General features: G+C 36.4%; 3 protein-coding genes across 4 annotated transcripts in view; all 3 read right to left on the bottom strand.

Annotated features, from left to right (window-relative positions):
• Positions 1-5700, bottom strand: part of LOC139981250 (uncharacterized) — a 164710-nt gene extending 159010 nt beyond the window's left edge. The window contains exon 1 of the mRNA XM_071993482.1: positions 5684-5700. The gene's annotated coding sequence lies outside the window, so the exon portion shown is untranslated. The remainder of the gene's footprint in view (positions 1-5683) is intronic.
• Positions 1-11044, bottom strand: part of LOC139981354 (uncharacterized) — a 125035-nt gene extending 113991 nt beyond the window's left edge. The window contains exon 1 of the mRNA XM_071993692.1: positions 10594-11044. The gene's annotated coding sequence lies outside the window, so the exon portion shown is untranslated. The remainder of the gene's footprint in view (positions 1-10593) is intronic.
• Positions 1-23139, bottom strand: part of LOC139981265 (uncharacterized) — a 155251-nt gene that overhangs the window by 116237 nt on the left and 15875 nt on the right. The gene's annotated exons all lie outside the window — the stretch shown is intronic.

Below are 23139 nucleotides of genomic sequence, written 5' to 3'. Positions count from 1 at the left end.
ATGATGGACCCGGCAGTAATATGAACATCTTCAGCTACACATGCAAACTGGTATTTTAGTTGAATGCCAATTTGAAGGATGTATCAATACTTTGATACTTCCAATTCTTTAAGATTTCATTCGTGTTCTCGACGTTTTAACCTTTGTTGGTGGTAAAAATGATGATGAAATAGATGATGAAGGGGCGTTACAGTCTACAAATGTTGAAGATCTTCATTGTCTCTTAACAGAAACTATGCTTACTTTATTTTATCATTGAAGAAGGTTTATCAGTTTCCTATTACAACATCAGAAAACAACAGTGACCATTACCAGTTACTTAATTGTTTGCAACAGAAATGAGAAAAATGTGTACGCAATCTTGACAACCGTCAGAAAACTGTCTAGATCATACATAGTCAACACCACGAAGAATGGGACCCAAGTTGGAAAACACCTAACCTTCACAACCATACCATTAATGACATGTTCCTACAGAGGACTGATTCCATAGGTAGCCGCCCTGACCTAGTACAAATCAGCAGAGAGAGAATGTGGATGCAACGCCTTTGCACCATTTAACCTCACGGGCCCAACGTTCAGGAAGGACATGACTAACTTTCCTTCTGTTCCCCCCCCCCACCCTTGCATCTTCCATTGTCACCGCTCTCCTTCACCCATTTTTCTCCACACCTTTCTGTCTTTGTCCTTGTCTAGTTTATTCCCTGCTCCCTACCCTTTGTCCCTTTACTGTTTATCTCCTACCTCTCCTTTACCCCCGTTGGTTTATATAATTCTTCTCTCCACCCCTTGTCTAATATCCCCTTACATCTATATATCTCTTTGTGTTCACCATGCTCATTAACCTGTCTGTATTCCGTGCGTGTTTTGTCCCTTTTGTTACCGTACGTTACTAGTCATTTAGCCTCTGAAGAAGATCCTGCTTGGATCGAAATGTCAGGCCAACTTACTTTTACACATTCTCTAAATCATGCCCTCTAGTGGATAGTCAGTTTGCTAACAGTTTTATTTTATTTAGATTTGCAATCATGTCAGAAAAGAACTAAAATCTTCTTACACATAATACATAAATACTGGGATGTATGTGCTAGTCTAATTGAACCGTAAACCATATACTCTGACAAAGTACAGAAAATGTAAAGTGCACCTTTCAGTTCCTCCAAATATTGAAAACTCAAGCAGCATTATTTAGTAAATTACATGTGCTTGATTATGCTGTTTTTGACAAAGGCAAACCTACTTTTAAAGGCATTTATAGAGATGTAGATGATAGTTTTTAATTTCAAGAGAATGCCGTCATTAGTCAAAACTCTACGTCGCTTCTTTTTATTCTTAATTTTGATGAAGAAGAAGTGGTAATCCCTCCTAAGCAAAAGCACAAACGCGTTTCCTTTTACTATGCTATTGGGAGTCTGCCACCTAAGAAAAGTACATCTCTACATATCATTCAGCTTGCTATAGTATGTAAAGGTAAGGAATTGAAAGAATTGGGCTCTCAGAGAGTGTTATAATCTTTCTAAATTGACTCCGATTTATTGGAAACAGTTGGACTAAGATTGCCACATGGACCTGAGAAAATATATGGTTCAATTTCTTTGCTAGTTGGTGATATCCTTTGTATGAATTACATGTTTGGGGATTTCTAAATGTTTTATTGTTAACAAGACACATGGGGTTTGCAGACACTGTACACGTGATGATATTCAAAGTTAGTTTAGCCTTAAGGAATATATCTTAAGGGGCAAAAAAACATATGATGCACGTTTGGAATTTGCAGCGCAACACCCTGCCCTCTGCTCAGCATATGGGATCCACAGGGAATGTCCTTTGAATAAATTACTTTTCACTGCATGAATGGAAGTGCTCAAGAGACCATGCATGACTTAATGGAGGGGGTTATTTACCATATGCACTATCCCTTGCTCTGAAGAAGTTCCAGGCAAATGGTTTCTTCACTGCAAGTATTGAAATTCTTGCATAAGAAAATGGCCCTTTGTTCCCTTTGATAAGAGGAAGAAACCAGAAGAAATCAAACCCTCAATGTGAAGCAAATTGCTGCTAGAATGTGGACTATGATTTATGCATTTGCTATATGCTGGCTGGCCAACTACCTGACCATAATCTATATATTGAATTGTTGCTAGTCGTAAAAGACATATACACGTTTATGCGCGTCTAGTTGACCAGGGGTTCGCTCCTGTAATCTCTAATGAGATGATATCAATACTAGAAAGTGTAATTAGCAGATCACTTCTTGCTTTCAAACAGCTGTTCCCTGAGGAGGGAGTTAAACTAAACTGTTGCATTATCCTGATCAAATACTGAAATATGTGCCACTGAAAGCTATCTCGTGTGTGAAAAAAAATGTCAACAACCAGCAGAGTTAAAATGAAACAGGCATGTTTACTGTCTGATGAAGTACTCTTGAAATCAGAAGTTGACATTTTAATTGATTTAACTAACAATAGTTTAGATGCAGATGTAGCTGGTTTGGGGCAGCATTAAAAACATGAATGTTAATGAATTTGAAGTGTGTTACACAGCGCAGGTTTGTGAGAAAGGCTATGAGAGGGGAATGGTAGTTATTATGGATTCGGGCAATGTGAGTGAGCTGTTCATCATTGGCCTCACTAGTGTGTTGCTAGCAATAGGGAATGAGATATGATTTATTGTTGAAACATATTCAAGCCAGCATATTGCAAAGGTAAGATCATACAGATTAATTGAAGCCAAAGGTCTTATAAAAATTGGCTATTTGGAAGCTAATGTTTACCCTTTAAGTGCTTACAACGTTCCTGATGGTCCTGATAGTTATAATGACCCCTGGCAGCTTGGCTTGTGCGCAACGGAAGTCTATAATGATAAGTCTATCACGTGCACGGAAATAGTCAAATGATGAAAGCTGTATATCGTATACAATAAAATTATTGTCAAATTCTGAAGCGGGATATTTTGCCTTAGACTAATTACAATATATGCTTGCCTAGGCATCATGCAGTGCACACTTCTGTACGGAGTATACAACTCCCTTACATCGCGTCTATGAAATATTGTGGGCTACGAATAAGCAATAAATGTGTGAAACCTCATTGAAGTAAAACGAGTGTCAAGAGGGAAAATGCAAGAATAAAAATACCGCACTTTTAACTGATTTTATTGAGGCCCTTATATCATGTAGAAAATATTACGTATAGATCTCGACGACGCACGAAAACACGCCTCTAAAAGGCAGAGTACTTGTTCCTCACGTTTACGATACCCGTCGTGAGTTAATCATTGACAGTTACCAAATGCAAATTTATTCTTAAGTTTTATTGAAAGTTGTTTTTCCCTCTTCCCCCTATCGCCATATGCAAGTCGGCCCAACCCGAGCCATTTCCGACCCCTTTCCCATAACAGTATGCAGCTTAAATAACTTTTTACGCAATGTCGGTTACAAACTGAAGAGCCAAGTGCTACTTTTGACGAAGTATATAGTTTTCACTCACAAAAAGTGTAAAGCACATGGTCACAGGGTGTGAATGCATATTTCCTTTGACTAGTAACCAATCAAATCACAGGAAATTTGGAAACGATTCATTGACAATTTACAGTGTGAAAATCACTGTGTAATGGGAGTGTTGTTAATTCTGTACTTTGCGGTTGATTGTTATGATTGATTTTTTTCTCAAACAAATTCTACCATCTGTGCAAAGGACTAGACAATTTATTGATTCGTTTGAGAAGGTGTGTTGTTCTGAAAAGAAAAAAGAAAAATATGCATTCAAGAAATGGGTTTTCTATGCACTCAAAATAGGGAACATCTGTTTTTTTTTTTCAGAATGAACATTTATAATAGACTACACATGTTTCGAGTGCTTCGATTTATTCATAATGCATCCTGATCTCTAGCAATCTGATGTCAGTAAAGATATCATCTTGTTAGGTTAGAGGGGTGGATATGGACATTTCGATTGTTCTCTCATATTTTGTATTGTGTATTATGAATAATTTAAGGTTTCCCTTTACCGGAATTATAACAAGGAACATTCCAAGAAACCTATGCCAGAGTTTGCTAAAGAAGTCAGGTTACTTAAATACGTTTCATGTGAAAGAGAAGTGACTCATTTAACCATTTTTCCAACGATGATAAAGAATCAATAGTAAACTCTATATTAGTATATCTTACAAGCAGGTTTGTAGCCATGGTGGGCCGCGTCGGTGGGCCCGGCACTCGAGCTTTTTGCCCGGGACCCCTAACCGAAATAGTCTGTGCCGAATAGCAAATTTTTGACAAAATAAATTCGTCACATTCCTTATTTAGCGTTCATGTTTCTTTAGCGCAAATAAGTCTTGCCAAATATATCTGAACTTTATCTATATGTTGTTAAATTCTTATTGAAGATTTCTGTCCAGATCTTATCAGTATAACAAGAACAGTTGTATTGCTTCTTTTTTTTTTTGGCGTATGTGCTATCGACATCAGCAAGTGTGTAAAATGTTCATGTTTTCATGTTGGGTGATGGTTAATGTTATTTTTTTCACAACAACTGCTTTAAACATGTTGTATAAGCTTTAGATTGCACTCATCTGATATTGTGGTTCACAGATAGCCCATGGTCAACAGATGTGTGATATTGTTCCTCGTATTGATATGGTGCATATTAATGAGTAATGGATTTAATGTACAAGTATCAAAATAGTGATGAGCAACCATATATCTAATATTATCTATAATAATAACAATCGTTTCACTATCATGCACAATTGGCATGACTTAATGTGAAAATACTTGTATCCACAATATCTCATAAATTGGTACACTAGAAGTGTGTTATATATTGGTAATACATTTTCCCAATAGCAAGGCAGTTAATATTTTTCCTTTTCCATACTCTCCTCCCATATCATGCTTTGAAACACTCGTATCGATTATACGAAGGTACATATACTGTATGTGTAATGGGCACAGTGTTATGGTGTTAGTGTGTTGATATCAGGTAACTTTGGCTCTAGCTGTGACTATGTACACACATTATTTTAATGTTTAAGCTTGTCAAACATGTATATATTCTATATTAATCAAGTACACCGAGTGACGTTAACACCCACCTTAGTCGACATAAACATGGTGTCAGAAGCGGTGCTATAGCAATCCAATACCCAAGCACAAAATGGAGTGATTGTTTAGCAAAAGAACCAAGTCAAGAGTCATTTCTTGAACGAAAACAGCACGTCATATTCAAAGTGAACAACTTGATAACACACCACACATTAGCGTTTGAAACAATCAAACAAATTATATGAAGCACACTAATGTTGAAATACTACATTCTGTCATACTCTCACATATCGGAATCTGGTCTTGATGCCACATTGCTACATGGGGTTAATATAATGCGCGTGAAAAGGTCATATCAGATATTTAAATTATTTTGTTGTGCTCTGTACTAGCACGGTTTACTCTGTATACCGCTGCTAAAGTTTGTCTTTTTATTTAAGGACTAAAAACTTGTTTTTCAACTTAGTTTTTCAAAATAAACGTGAAATTAATGATTTTGCCTCACAATAAAATTCGTTCGACGTACAAAGAATACAAGTTGATAACATTTTAAATGTACTCAATTTATTTTATCTCACAATTTTTAAGGCGGTTTGTTTGCAGTTTGGGTCGAATTGGCTGAAGACAAGTGATATAGGTAACCTTACGTATAGCGTCGTTTGGTTAGATCGGTTAAAGGGCAACGGTCTGGTACGTATACAATAAAAAGGGAGGAACGTACTGTATGTTCAGAGCCTCCTGCACAATTGCAACAGGAAATCTCGAGTCAACATTTTAGTCCGCGAGCGTTTACATTACAGTTATTAAGAACGAAAGAGGGATCATTGAAGAATCTCCGAAAGGTGGATTATCGTTAAGAACGCACCCGTACTTCAAGTCTGCAAGAGCGATCAATTCCCTTAGTGTGAACGCTCGCGTACTCGTACTTCAAGTATGCGTGCGGTCTTAAATGTCAACAAGGACAAATTGAAGAGAATCAACGGAGCGAAGCGAATCAGCAGAGCGAAGCGAGTTAGCAGCGAAAAGCAAATCAGCGAAGCGAATTTTAGGCCTTGTTCACATTTAAAGGCATGGAAGGCTATCCCCAAACCGCGTGCCACCCTCTGAAAAAGCTAACATTCCGTTGCTTGCAAGTGAAGGTTTTTTCTTGTCGCTACAAAATGCAGACAGTGATGAAACGTGATACCTTTTTCTTTTACCTAGACCTGAGATGTCCATCGCTGCTATGTACACTGTGTTGTGGGTATTGACAGTAGCTGCATGTAAGGACTGTACAGTAGTGTATAATTACCGACGGTAGCAAGCTGTGTGTATTTTCTGGGATCAATGGTGGTGTCCTTCTGTTACACCTCATTCGATACTAGGTCAGATTACCGGCATCGGACGTTTCTTTGTGCGCGAGTCTTCACTCCCTTTAAGAACGCAAGGGCGATTCTTGATATTAAGTCCGCGAGGAGGATTATCAATTAAGAAAATGACGCGTTCACATTTAAGAACGATTGAGTTCGTATTAAGTCCGCTTGCGAGATTAATATACTGCACAAGCGTGAAAAGGTCATATAAGATGTTTACATTTCCCTGTGGTTTGCCGTTGCCAAATGTGCTGTACTGATTTGGTAGGAACTGCTGCGTACAACACTGCGTCGGAACGTTCAATCATTGCATATAAACAGTATATATACTGACACTGATTTTATTCCAACAAAGTTAAGACAAGTTAATGGATCAAACATGAATCGCAAAAGTATAGCACTGCACAATAATGCAAAGTTGAATCTTGGGCAAGGGTTCCTCATGACTTTCGTTTTAAAGTGGTACCCCAAATCGACACCAGTTAAGTCTTCACGAACAAAGAGTGTTTCTCTTAACTACAAATGGCCTCCCATTTGTCTTCAGGAAGCCAAAATCTGCACCATTATTGACCTGTGAACAGAAAATATGATATACGTGTAAGCACAGATACAGATATAGCACATGATAACTCACATTATCATAAACATACATTTACATTAAAATTTTAAAACATATTGGGAGGTATACATTTAAATCTAGGTCCCTCAAATTATAAGCCAGGAATAGCAGCTTTACCAAATAATTATTAGCTTTGCACAGCATAACACCAAGTTATTTTTCAAAGCTTAATAATTATGTTAATCATGTTAATAATGATCCCAATAGACCGGGAGCCCAGAGGGTTTGGTTAGCTGGGAAGGTAACCAATTGCCTTGTACATCACAATGTTCACAGTGCATTCCTGTATATGAAACCAGACCACTGGCAAACCGACTGTGGTGGGTGTGGCTGGGAGAGCAATTTTAAAGTCACCTGATAGCTAACCTAGATCAGTTTTCATGGTAACACACCAAAGTAAGTACAATGTGTCAGGTATGGCCCCAAGAGCAACAAATGGCCATTGCCTGTAATTATTGGTGGTGGGGTACCCCTGCCAGTGATCAACAATTGACCCCTCAACGCTGACCTAGGTCGGCTCATGAGGTAACCACTTGAAACCTACTGGAAAATGTTGGTTAGGACTTCAGATACAACTGATGGGCATTGCCAGTAATTTTAATTGGTGGGGTAGAGGGTGTCATCACCATTGCAACCAGAATCAAATGCCCATAATACAGAGATAATAAAACATGGGCTAAATCTTTGTTTGTTTTTATGATCTTTAAAAATATAAAATTTTAGAAACAGAAATGCACTGAGCCAACTTATATATAGGCCTAATCGTTTTTAGTTGTTATTTTGCTTGCTCACATAACAAGCCTGTTTAGACCTAGGCTAGAGGAGAATCAGTACTTTGTTACACAGTTTGTCTTTCGGTCGTTTTGATTTAGTCTTACTAGTGGTACTAAAGTATGAATAATGGACCGGCGAAGACTAGAGAATACCCAGAGTTTTAGCAACTGCGTTAAACTGTATCATCTGATCTATTATTTAGGTCAATGGGTTTCATTCAATCTAGGATCAAAAAGTGAAAACTAATTAATCTTAACCTTTAAACTTTGCTACTAAACAGATATGCTTGAATTACAAATAAATGTCAACAAACATCATAATCTATAGGAATCGATGCATATACATATACATAAACAGAATAATTTGAATTCGCGCAAGTGAACCCTGCACTACATTGGACAGAAAAAAAAAACGTGCAATTAGACCAAACTAAACATACTAAATTTTCCGTTACAATACAAATACAACAACTTACTCTTTTGGCAGTATACTAAAAGCACATGTTATAATAACTTCAGACTATCAAGCTTTCCTGAGAAAAAACGGTTAATACTTCTTACAGTAAACAAGTCGACCGTGAAGGAATGTCTCAATTGTTTCCTGGGCGTGACCGGAAATTAAATACTAAAAAGTGATAAATGAAAAGGTTAAATGGAACTGAAGCGTGCATACTGACTGCTTCGCAAAATATAATACCGTTGACTAGCCAACATAATTTGTTCAGCCTACTGTGACTGTACGTTTGAAGGTCTAGCCTTGCTTATTCAATATCACAAAGCCTACCCATTTAGATTCACATGGAAAATTACAGGAAATCTTTACCAAATCAGTGTATACTTCAAATAAACTATTGAGACTTATAGTTCCAGAATTTGTTTGGGAATAAATTAGAAGATTATGTGCCACTGTTCAATCTAGCCCAATACACACATAACACATTGTTAATTGGTGTTTAGAATGCACACTTTAGTGTTGAGAATGCACTGCAGTAGGCCTTGTGTATTGCGAAACGCCAGCGTGACAACGGTAGCGTTACACTAACCATAATACAGTACTAGTGCCAGTGGCCTAACAATTAACTTTAATTTTACCTTCAAGTTAAAGGAATAACAGGTAGGCCGATGATGGCAGTTAATACCTCCATTCTTCTAAAAACCTCCTTGGGTGATTTACGGTTGAAAGTTGCTTAGAGTGATCGTATGAAACTATGCCAAGTCCAGCAAGCTGCCGTTGCCTCTCGGTTTCCAAATTGAAGTGAATCGAAGTGGGCTAAAATACATTAGTCCGTCGACACCGACTAAGCTACGATTATGGCGTAAATCGGATGTCTGTATCGTTCTTAGTCCATGGGTTAAAATACCTTAGTCCGTCGCCAACGACTAAGCTGCGATTATATTTTCCTTAGTCAGTGTAAACGGACTAAAAACAGCGATGAAACGAAGATTTTTGCTAGTCCGTGTGCATTGACTAACGTTACAGACTAATTTAACGTTAGTCCGTGGCAATATTGACTAGTTTATATTTTCAGTGTATACTGCATTCGAATGTAAACCAATTCGTACCACTATATACCATTACACGTTAACCCAGATTCGAACTTCTTAAACAAACCCTTCAAATGGATGAGCGAACGATCTTGCTATCCCTGTTTTGCTGCTGATGTCGTATTTGAGCCTAATCCAAAATCAAAGGCATTTAATTAAAAGGCGTTTAACTGCCGTAGCCACCGAGTAAAAAAATGACCGTTTTGGCCTCTTCAAAAACCTGTGAGTTTGGCGTACAATGAATTATAGTTTATTATATTTGAATGGACTGTCATTCAGTTTGTTGTATTCTCACAAACCTAACTGTGACTTTTCTGCAATGTTGGTCGAATCGGTACAAAGAATAATAAAATGGGTTCACGGTTAGCGTCGTTATGTATAGTGTTTCTGTTAAGAAAGGCACGGTCTGACATTTGAACAAACAAGCACAACATAGGTATGCCTCACGCCATACTGCACGTTCAAAAATACTCACCAAAAATGAAGAAACCTCGAAAGGAGGAATATTCTTAAGAACACACGTGGACTTGAAGTACGAGTACTAGTCTCGACTCAATTATGACGTACAACAGCAACAACAGATTGAGCTATTCTTTAGTGAAATACAATATTATATAATTTAAAAAATATATAAATAAATGTTGCTGTTCGTATTAACAAATATTTCTATTAATATTGAGGTTGACACAATGCAACAGAAGCTATGCTAAACTTTAGCTAGGCTAATTGTCAACGATCATGTTCTGCACTACTGTACTTGACTACCTGTATGCAAAGTAGGCCTATGTCGATAGTGACTGCTGCCGAGCTAGGCTATAGCACACACTGACACAGTACTGTAAGTAAAAGTGTATGCTAGTAATTATATAGGCTAACTTAGCATGTTGGTATCATCATTTGCGCACTTAATATTGTATAAAAATGTATTTTTTCCATTTTGGAAGATTAAAAGAAAGTAGGACTAGCGTACGTATAGCCCCTACTCTAGGCTAGCCCTGTATCGAAAAACTGCAAATTCTAACTTTGAAAGTTGGAATGGATTCATGCCTAGGCCAAATCGAAAACCTGCCAATACTTACCTTGAAAGTTGAATGGATTCATGATGGGACACAAGTCAGAGCCTTAACCCAAGTAGCCTATATACTAAATTGCTAAGCCAAAGTTGAATCGATTCAGCCCGAGCCTAGGCTCGCCAATATCGAAAAACTGCAAATAGGCATATTACTATCTCGAAAGAATGGATTTGTAACTGCCAATTCTAACCTTGATTAGTTGAAATCGAATGGATTCAGGCCCAGGCTATATCGAAAACTGCAAATAATAGCCTTGAAAGTCGAATGGATCCATAATGATGGCAAAGAAGTTGGAGCCGTCACCCAAGTATATATCAGTACAAAAGCTAGTGTGTTGCTACGGTGATATTGAATTATTTCATTTAATTTTAAACGGTGACGCACTAACGACAGTGTCGTAAGGGCAGCTTAGCCCATGAACTGTATTCTGTGTATACGGTATGTTTCACAAACCTACACACCAGCAGCTGCAGTCCATGGTGGGTGTACAATAAAATCATGCAGGATTAGCCGGATACGCTTAAGCTATATCTGTGAAAAAGCATGTTCACCATTTAGAGCCTTACATTGCAATGTAGCAAAGGGCAAATGGTCGGCTGTACCAAACAACGCTCCGTGTTCATATGTGTTTGTTCCATAAAAACACGACATGTGCGAACACTGTGACGTAATTTTAGAAATTGATTGTGAAATTGTGTATTGTAACAATATGTTACTATAGGCGCTCACTGTATGTTACAGCTGACCTTTGACATTTTCCCACAATGCATCGGTGTCTCTAATGGTGAACTCGCTTATTACGTCACACTTGCGACCAGGCCTAATTCAAGTTAACGGCTCCATTGCATTATTGTGTGTCTCAAGTTTTAGCAAAATTTGTTGTCTTTAATCACCGGGTTTATTTGAAATAGGAAATTATTTGAAATAAGATATTATCCATGATGAAGATGTGCTACGCACAGTATTGTAAGAAAAGTTTATCGATAACGGTGGGTTAGAATCGTGCACACAACAGACCACTATGTGGCGTGTTTACAGATTTCAGTTTGCGTACACAAAACAGTGACTGTGTTGTGGAGGAAGCTGGTCATTTCGGCCAACTGCCCTTTCGCCCAATGTGACCATTTCGCCCAATTAGATGGTCATTTTGCCCAACCGTCTGTACGTTTCGCCCAACAGTCATGGATATTTCGCCCAACTTAAGAATTCTTAGGAAGAATGAAATAGTTCAATTGCAATATAATAATTAATATACGTTACAGATTAAATTTCCAACCCCTCTGGTTAGGCGAAACGTCCAGGCGGGTGGGTGAAATGTCCAAGCTGATTGGGCGAAACGTCCAAGCGGTTGGGCAAAACATCCAAACAGGTTGGGCGAAATGGTATGAGTTGGGTGAAATGACAGTTGAGCGAAACGTCTCGAAAGCGTTGTGGATGTTTCAAAACCGTACCAGACAGTCATGGCATGTATGCTAAGTGACTAGGGCGGCTATAGGAAGTATAATTATAAACGACAAGTTCTATGGCCCTAATATTGGCTACTTCTTGTATGACTGGGGTTAGCCTAGCCTAGTCAATGAACAAGACTTGTGTGTTACGGTCTCTGGACGTTCACACCTATGCAGGATTGTGCAAGATACCGTAACACACAGCCCAGTTTATGGACTAGCCTAGGCTAGACTTTAAGTTTTAACGGGATCAGCATACGATTACTAAAGTATAACTGATTGTGACCCACTGTCTAGACCCTACATCATTTACTGACAACATATTATGGGACAAGATCGGAAATATTGAAATTTACGTTATCTTGGTCTCGATTCTTGCACGGAGCAGAATGTAGATCAACCAGAAATCAAGCACCGGGCATTGAACTGCGACGACAGTACAGTGCGAGTACTACATATGATATAGAACGGTGCTAGTTAGGGGAATTCCCGTTGAGCAGTGTGTTTGTGTATAGACTATCGAATGAACAGTCGTTTCTTAAAGAACCACAGTTTCGTGCATGAAACCTTTGTAAGATCTTATTCTTCGAGACAAGCGTTATACTTACCACAAATATATCATACTGGTGTCGATGTATGTAGCTATTATTGGCCTGAATACCATGTTTATGGGAGGTCTGTAACTTGAGATAAACTGAACGAAAGACACTGGTCACATGACTGAAGTAACCACTATACTGGTTTATGAGTTATAGGCTACCTCATAAACAGTAATTATTCACCCTTGCAGACTTGAAGTACGTGTGCGTTCTTAAGTGTGAACAAGGCCTTCGTGTTCAAGGCGAAGCGACGCAACGTGCACCATAACATGAATTACCAACAGAACAAGAAGCAGAGTTGAAAAGCCACAGAAATACAGAGACTATGATATTTGACAGCAGAAAATGTTACACTTTGAGTGACATTAACGAGTCATTTATGTTCAAATTGATTGTTTTACTTTTCTGTTCGTATTCACATTCTACAAGTCATGAATACTTTAGTATTACATTTTGGAGTTTTCTAGTTGTAGCAATCCAAATATTCACGTGCCACGAATGTATTTCATAAAGGAACTGCACACGGATACAAACTCTAAAAATGATGTTAAGTCTTTTTTAATGGACATTTTAACTCAAACCTGCACCTAGAACAACAATTTTGATATATATTTTTAAGGTTATCCTTCACAATTTCAAAAGAAGGGAGATATGTCATACATGCATATATTCTATTTTATTCAAGTACACCCCTGAATGACGTATCAAGTTGATGTCAGGAATCATCACATATTAATAAATGGCTACTAACGTGAGGAACGTCATTCTCGTTCTGTGACTTTATTTAGTCCGTACACACCCACCTAGGTAGACATAAACAAAGATCTGATTTATGTGCTTTGTTAGGGTGGAATATATAATGTTTATGTAGCACATCTTTCTGAGTTTTTTCTTATATAAGGTCTTTTTACCTTGATTAAGTGACTTCTTCCGATGTATTTGGAGCATGTGTTTACTTTGCAGTCAGCCAAATGTTGTTGTTTATTCCTGGGGAACAGGGTTTGAAAATAATTCAAATTGTCTAATGATAGGATCAGTTAATGTTTTACAAAAATAGCCACATATTTTAGGCTAATCAAGGGCTTCTGTTATTACACCTTTTTATAAAACATATATAGTGTCGTGTTTCTTAGTGTCGTGTTTCTACGTGGGTGATTTCATCGACGCCATAACTTTAAGAAAGTAGACTGAGAGTCCGTCTTGATTGTTATAATTCTGATTTCCAAGAAACGTCTCACTTCCTTTCACATATACACTCTCGTCCTTCCTCAATTTTGTCTCTATCTTGCACTTTTGGAAACCCGTCACGTAAAACATACATTTAACCATTAAAATTGTCCACTGTGACCTCAGGTCAAGAAGGTGATTGGACAATGATTATCACATGAATAGGGCGAATGCACTTTACGTAATTATCTCTGAGGTTTTCAAATTGCTATACGACAATAAGGTGGGGAGGTAGAGAAGCTTGTCTTGCCAGCGAGCATTCAATACTTGGAAGCCTCTTCTTTGCTCTACTTAATCTTGCAAAAATATCAAAATCGCTTGCAAATTTTCTGTTTTTACTGTTCCTTTAATAGTCCCGAAGGCTAAACCCCCTTTCCGCTCGAGCCTTCGTCGTCGACATGCAAAGCCTGGGTGCTAGGTGTGACCATTAATTTGCAAAGTGTCATGGAAACTTGAAGAAGTCCTTCATCCATTCAAAGTGAGAAGCAAATTCAGTGCAATATCTTCCAAATGACTCTTTGAAAGACGATTCGTTATTCCACACATATATATAGCATATGTTGCTCAAAATCGAGTTCCCGAGAGCCTGGAATGGGCACATGCCTGGTCTTAGAGGATAACATAATTAAAAAAAAAGTAGTTTTTTGTATGTGGGGAAGTACAGGAATTCCTAGACATTTAATGTGTCAAATCCGACCCATCCACTGACATTACATATTAGTTCATCTCTCAGTGATATTCGTATAACTCCTATAAGTCATGTGTATGCAGTAAACCTATAGGCCTACGTATTCTCTTATTCTCAGTTAATGGCAACAGAATGGCATAATATTACTCGTTCTAATCATTCTTCGTAAAAGCTATGCTTTTTCAGTCCTCACCCACCTCCTTGTAATTTAATTATTAATCGTTGTAGTCATATTATGTGGAAATAAATCAAACTCAAGCTCAATAAGTGTGTGGGTCAAGAGGTAACAAGCCTTCTAGACACTCTTGTAATTTAAAAGTTATTACTAAACTTAATACTTAACTTCACACGCTCAAGCGTGTTATTCATCTATTTACCTTGCAGCACATCTCACTGAAGTTTGTTTGTATAGTATTATTGTTCGAACTTACCATAAAATCTTATAGTTTTGGCTTTAAAATCATGACAAAACATTTATTCAACGTAACATCTGAGTAACTTGGCAGACTGCCTCGATATTGTTAGTTAAAAGTCCTGAACGAAAATTGCTTCGATTTGGAGCTTAACTGTGACAATCTGTGTAAAAGTGTGTGCACTTGTATTCAGCGATATGGTTTTTAAAACTTCCGGTTTGCCATTATCTTTTTGTTCGATCGGCGAAATTCTAAGTATTTAAAGAGTCTCAGAATAAAATTGACTTTCTAATATGTTTCGCCAATGGCTGTAAAACCCAATGTGAAGAGATAACTTGAAAAAGTCGACGTAACTTGATGCATAGACATTTTTAAGTTCATTCAACTAATCACATTTCAAGTTATTTTAATTTATTTTTGATACCTTTTCCAACTAGCAAATTGTATGTATGGGTAGCAAGAAGTTATTGCAAAGAACTTCTAGACATGACAAGATATGACAAAAGAGTAAGACTTGTCGAATGAACAAAAGCTTTTAAGTTTACCACACAGGTCCTTCTTCAGTTTTCATTACCCAAGTGGTTTTAGTATGATTAACTATACTGGTAACTAATTGAAGCAACACAGAAATATCTATGTCAAGCTAAGTACACTGTGCATTCAAGTATTAACAACAAGGCTGTTTGAGTTTGAAAATAATTAGTTTCTTCCAAATATATTGACAGAAAAAAACACATTTCTTAAACAAAACAAATGTGCACCTCGTAATACTTTAACGTAAAGGTGCTAAAACCTGTTTATTTTTTCTTACAAAATATTTACCACATATTTACCCAGGCAGTTTTGTAAATGTTATAACTGTATCCCAGTATTAGTTTCACACTTTGTAGATGTCAGACATTATAGGTGATAGTTTTTAAGTGATGAAGATGTTCTTTGATAGATACGAGAGCATGAATAACTAAAACAAAATCAAGATGTGGTGATGAACATGTGGTTTGCTCAGCTTCAGTGCATCTAAGATAACATTTGCAATTTATTTGCATACATACATGACAACAATCTAGAGTGAAAATTTACTGACAATTTGGAAACATTACCAATATATATATATATATATATATATATATATATATATATATATATATATATATATATGTGTATACCTACACCTATGATGATATATGAACCAGGGCTTCTTCTGCGAGATTTGTAGTTATTCACCAATGTCCAAGTTGTCGTCAGGGAATGAGTACAACTTTCCCATGGGATCAATTGTGCTCAAAAAATCAAACAGTTTATATGCATTCCAAGGAAGAGCAAATGCACAAAGAAAAGTAACATGAAAATGATACATAGCTGTCATTATAAAATATTGTGTCTGAGTATAAATATTATTCATATCTGTGTTGACTACAGCTATTATCCGATGTCGAGACTATTGGAAGAGACTATCACTTAGTCGAATGCTTGTGAATTTATCTTCCTTTCCTTTCCTTTTTCTAAAACATAAAAATTCAGACTAACACAGGGTGAGTTGACTACGTAGACCATGCTAGGGACTTTCATTTTTTATTCTAGGAAATTAACTTGTTTTCGTGATGACTAAAATATAAAACATAACAATGCAAACTAACACAGGATAAGTAAACTTTTGACAATATGCTTTTGAATGAGTCTTTCTTTTGATGACATTAACTTGTTTTTTTCTGATGAATAAAATACATAACAATACAAAGTAACACAGGTCTATAAAGTTCACCCAGTAGAACATGCTGATGAATGTTTCTCCTTTTCTACGATATTAACATTTTAATCTGATGAATAAAATGTAGAAGCTAACAATACAAACTAACACACAATAAATAAACTTATCACAATATACCTTTGAATGTGTCTTTCCCTCTATGGCATTAACTTATGTGTTTCTTATGAACAAATATAAAACATAACAGTCCGATCTAATACAGGATAAGTTAACTTAGTATAATATGCCTGTGAATGTGTTTACCTTACCATGGCATTAACTATTATTTCTGATAAATCAATGTGTTGATTCCAACTGTTACCTTGCTGTACAAACTAATAGTTGGATTCTCAGCCATTAGCTCGTTTTTTCAGGTTTTGGATATTAGGGCTTAGTTTTTCCCATCCAGTTTGAACAATAGTTTTTTTTTTACAAACTACATGGTTTTTAGTTGATCATTATGGTATTCCATATGGAGGCAGTAATGGAGTGCAAAGAAGAAAGCGACTGCTCTTGTAAATCTTCTTAAGTTGTTAAGCACAATGCTTGCATCTATAATGATGGACATTTGTGAAGGGACTTCTCCAAAGACAAGAATCCTCTGGCTTTCATCCATCTCCATTTAACATTTTCTGGCAAGAGAAATTACAATTGGTTACTGGTTGTGGTGCATGTATACATATACATACACACATTACTGTCCCATAAAAGCACACACATACACACACAATCACACACGCATACATACATACATACATACACGCATACATACATACATACATACATACATACACACATACATACATACATACATACATACATACATACATACATACATACATACATACATACATACATACATACATACATACATACATACATACATACATACATACATACATACATACATACATACATACATACATACATACATACATACATACATACATACATACATACATACATACATACATACATACATACATACATACATACATACATACATACATACATACATACATACATACATACATACATACATACATACATACATACATACATACATACATACATACATACATACATACATACATACATACATACATACATACATACATACATACATACATACATACATACATACATACATACATACATACATACATACATACATACATACATACATACATACATACATACATACATACATGCATGCATGCATGCATGCATGCATGCATGCATGCATGCATACATACATACATACATACATACATACATACATACATACATACATACATACATACATACATACATACATACATACATACATACATACACACATACATACATACATACATACATACATACATACACACACATACCTACATACATACATTGACATGCACTCAAAACGAGGAAAGCGTCAAGCTTCTACGACATCATACAATAGCACCAACATATTGAGTAAAAACTATCAAATGTTTTTTTTTCTATACAGAGCATCTTTGTCTATTCCAAATGGTATCTTAAATGAATGATCTAATATCTTTATTGATATTTCCTTATTACTGTTAATTCTCTTACTAACTTTTAATTTACCTTTAAATCGCTTTGATGGAATTTATCTATTATAACGTTTTATTCTCTCTTATAAAAAATTATTGTATTTTTTACTATTTATACTGCAATGAAGGAATAGAAACTGAAACTATGACATGATTTAACAGCAAGGACATGTTTCTTTTGAATTTTTGTTTGCTATTAAAAATAGGTTCGACCCCACACCCTCTATACACCCTTGCTCAAGCATGTATTTATTGGATGCCATCATATACTAAGTGAAATGATAATCTTGCTTGCAGTTTGTGTGCATTGAAACCTTGGCTTTTTCAGTAAACTTGTCTAACATTCTCTCCAGATGTTGATCAAGGGATGGAAAGAATGTAGTTTCCAGGTTTACATTAGCAAGACTTGAAAATTCAGCAGAAAGCTGTACAAATTGAAAAATCTTATACTACTACCAAGTATTATTCTCAGTATTGTTACCATGATTTTAAGAGTTGCGCCAGCGGGATGCAACATCTTAAACATTGTTTGCGTCCGCTCAGTAAAACTTGCATTCCCACATTCCTCCATGAAAACATGCACTTTAAATTACCTCTACAGGAACGCACAATACTTAGTTAAAATGATCCTTGACAAAACCTTGGCTTGTGCGCAACGGATACCTATAGTGATAAGTTATACTGTGAATATTGAAAATCATAAATGCAAATGATACAACTCATACTCATGGTAGTATGGGGTCATTAATATTATATGTATTTCATGTGTTTACACTGAAACCCTTTACAAGGTGTACTTATTATATAAAGAGATGTCCAACTCACAGAAAGAATATTTTTAAATAATTTGGTAGCCCATACATGCAATACAGACACACGCCGGCCTACTCTTTCAATTTACATTAATATTAACCACAGATTGAAAGAGGAAAGTGCTAACTGCATTATCAATACGCAGCTGAAACGATATGGTATCTCTATAGAGGAACCGAACATTAGTCTATAGTATATCCCGCCTTTTAGTGTGGAGTATGTAACAGGCGATTGGCTGTTACTGAATTGTTATCAGATGTGAGTAAACTGTTGTCATATGTGGCTGAATTGTTGTCAGATCTGATTATATGCATTATTCAGACATATATTCCTTCACTCTCTTTGGTCAAATATATGTCAGCATAAATCGAATATATGTTGATATTAAATAGAATACATTCTAGGATTGGATCGAATATGTGCTAGCATAAAATCAATAATATGCCCCCATAAAATCGATTTAATTCCAGCATTAATTTGAATATATGCAAGCATTGGTTCAAATATATGTCTGCATAAATTCAATTTGATGAAGACAAAAAAAAACTGCCTCCTGTTTAGCTCAGAATTAATGTCTGCATAAATCATATTTTTGTTAGCATGAAATCAAATTTATGTTAGCATTAAATCGAATTCATATTAACATGAAATCGAATATATGTCGTCATCAATTTCTGAATTTTGTGCACTGTGGCCAACCGTACACGTTATGATATTTGAGAGCCCACACATATTAGAGCCTATATTTAAAATCTTGCTATCTTTGCAAGGGACAGCAACGTTACAAATAGTTGCACAGTTCTATGCGCTAAAAATATAAACTATTTAATCAAAATACGTTGTGTTCATTGAGCACGAGCAATGGTAGGGACTATTAGACAAACAAATCACAGGAAATTTTGAAACGCATCATTGTCTATTATCAGCATGAAAATCTTTGTAACGGAAATGTTATTAACCTTGTACTTTGTGGTTGATTGTTATGATTTATTTGTTTTCAAACAAATTCAACCATCTGTTCAAAGGACTAGAAAATTGTATTGATTCTTTGAGAAGGTGTGTTGTTTTGAAAAGAAATAAAAGAAACATATGCATTACAAAAGTGTTTTTTATGCTTTGCATAGGCCTAGTTGTGAGTGTGCGTAAACTTATGATTTGTTTCCCTTAAAACGGTTTTCGTCCTCAGGCGTCCCTGGCTAAAAGATGGCCTCCAGACGCAGAATCCTCCGTTCATAACAATGCTGGGGGGGGGGGGGGCGGGGTTGTATCGTACTCAAAATACAGTACATCTGACTTGATTCAGAATGAACATTTATAATAGACTACAATAACACATGTATGTTTACTTAACATCATGCATCTGAATTTACCAAAAGATAAAAGTGATTCGATTAATCCCATTGACATTAACATTTTCACTCAGTAATTTCCCGCCAGAGAAGAGTCACTTGTCAAGAGGGGTAATGAACCAAATTCTATGAAGGTAACACTAAATCAGTTTCAGCCAAACCCCATACTAGAATATCTTAGAAGCAGGTTTGTAGCCATGGCTGGCCGCGTCGGGTGGGCCCGGCACTCGAACTTTCCTTGGGACCCCTAACCGAAATAGTCTGTGCCGCCTAGCAAGATTTTCGCCAGAATAAATTCCTCACATTACTAACTTGACGCTCATGTTTCTCTAGCGCAAATAAGTCTTGCCAAATACAGCTGAACTTTATCTCTTTTTTTTATAAAGTTTTCTGATTTCATTACCGTCAAATCTTATCAGTATAACAAGAACTGTTGTATTGCTTCTTTTCTTTGTGCAGGTGCGAATGACGTCAGCAAGTGTGTAAACTGTTCATGTTTGCTGGTGGGTGAGGGTTCATGTTGTTTTTTTCACAAAATATGTTTTAAACATGATGTATAATCTTTAGATTGCACTCATCTGATATTGTGGTTCACAGTTATCTCATGGTCCAGAGATGTGTGATATTCTTCCTGGTTTTCATTTGGTGCATATTTATGAGTAAATGGGTTTCATGTAAAAGTATCGAAATAGTGATGAGCAACCATATATCTAATATTATCTATAATAATAACAATCGTTTCATTATCATGCACAGTTGGCATGACTTAATGTGAAAATACTTGTATCCACAATATCTCATAAATGGTAGACTAGAAGTGTGTAATATATTGATAATATATTATCCCTATTGCTAGGCAGTTAGTGTTTTGTAATGCAACCAATATCAGGTAACTTTGGCTCTTGTTATGGCTATGTACACACATTATTTTCATGTTTGAGCTTGTCGTAACGCATATATTATATATTACTCAAGTACACCCCTGAGTGACGTATCAAGTTGATGACATCACATGACATGTTAATAATGTATATATTGTTATATATATATATATATATATATATATATATATATATATATATATATATATATATATATTTATTATTGTCATCGTTCATGAGGGTAGTCCTGCTTAGTGCATCAGCACTGTCTTCTAGAGTAACCCTCAATACAATATACATATGCAATATTATGCAGAAAAAACAAAGGTTAACATCAAAGAGGACGGCAAAAAGATACCAAACAAATATCAGACATCTAAAAAAATATATATCAGTTTTCATCTTGCGTTTAAAAATACACATTTGGCAAGCATTTCATATTTGGCGTGAGACTGTTCCACGACCTGTCTTTAGAAAATTTAAATGACCTATTTCATTCCACGATCTAACATGAGCAAGTAAAACATTATTAGAGCAGCTAGATCTAGTTCTGTACGAATGGCTGTCTCTCAGAAGAATTGTATTATCAGTAATTAATCTGGAGCCAGGCCGCGGACACATCTATTCATACGTTGACGGACATTTAGTCACTTCAATTCAGCAAAAATATCTGTAACATGCACATCCTGAAGCCCACACCACAGGACTAATCTAGCTGCACGATTTTGAAGAACCTGAACCCGGTCAACCAACTTGTTCGTCGCCGTAGTCCAAACGGCTGAACGATAATCAATATGGGGTACAATTAGAGCGTTATACAGAGTATTACGTTTATGTTGTTCAACATACCAATTAAGTCTATTTAGAATACTCAGTTTAAATAAATGGCTGCTAACGTGGGGAATGTCTTACTCGTTCTGTCTTATTGAGTCCGTAAACACACACCTAAGTTTACATATACATGGTGTCAGAAGCGGTGCTATGGCAATCCACTACCATGCATGCCTATATGATATGCACATTAACATGTGGGCGCGCGAAAACTGTTGGTAACATTTTTCGGGCAAGTCGTTACACCTCCCCCCCCAGTCAAATTGGGTTCCTAAGCCTACGACGTTAGTTCTATTAAGCTTTTTTTTTGGGGGGGGGGGAGGGGGAGTATTCAAAACCACACGAAGTTTTGTATGGTGGAGTATAAGAATTGCGAGATACAATTTCTCCAAGTGGCAAGGAAAACGTGGTAAATATGACTGATTAAAGGTCAATTTTGACCGAAATTTATCAATTTTTTAAGTCATTCACAATCACAGGAATATATGAATAGGCCTAGATAAACTAGAGTGCGACAGTCGTAAATTCCGACTGTCACACTCCAATTATCCAAATATCGTCAGTATACCAAGTGTGGGGGTTAGATACCCCCACACTCCCTCTAGCGTCGTCCCTGGTGATAACACACCACACATTAGCCTTTGAAACAATCAAACAAATTATATGAAGCACACCAATGTTGAAATACTACAATGTTTATGTTGAAATACTACAATGTGTAAGAGGACACTGTCATATTGTCATAATGCCATGTATCAAAATTTGGTTTTGGTGCCACATTGCTACATTGCTACGCATTGACACGTTCGCATTTAAGAACGAGAGAGTTTCTTGCAACGCTCGTGGGATTAAAATACTGCACAGGTGTTAAAAGGGCATATCAGCTGTTAACATTATTTTGTTGTGCTCTGCCCTGGCCACATATGCTGTACTAGTACGGTCTACCCGGTATACTCAGAGAGTTGTTCCATAACAACTCCCTGGTATACCACTGCTCAGCAGCAATACAATCATTCACACAGTACTTTATCTTACTCACTAAAATATTGACGGTGAAAAGTTCCTAGTACATAAGGAAAGTTTCGACTAATATTTAGTGTTATGTTAACGGCTTTGCAATTTTTTTATTGAAAGAACTAAAAACTTGTTTTTTAACTTAATGACTTTAGCCCTTT

This window comes from Apostichopus japonicus, chromosome 15, assembly GCF_037975245.1.
Source record: "Apostichopus japonicus isolate 1M-3 chromosome 15, ASM3797524v1, whole genome shotgun sequence".
NCBI lineage: Eukaryota > Metazoa > Echinodermata > Holothuroidea > Aspidochirotida > Stichopodidae > Apostichopus > Apostichopus japonicus.
Note: the sequence above shows the minus strand (reverse complement) of the source record. Positions and strands in the feature narration are given on the sequence as shown.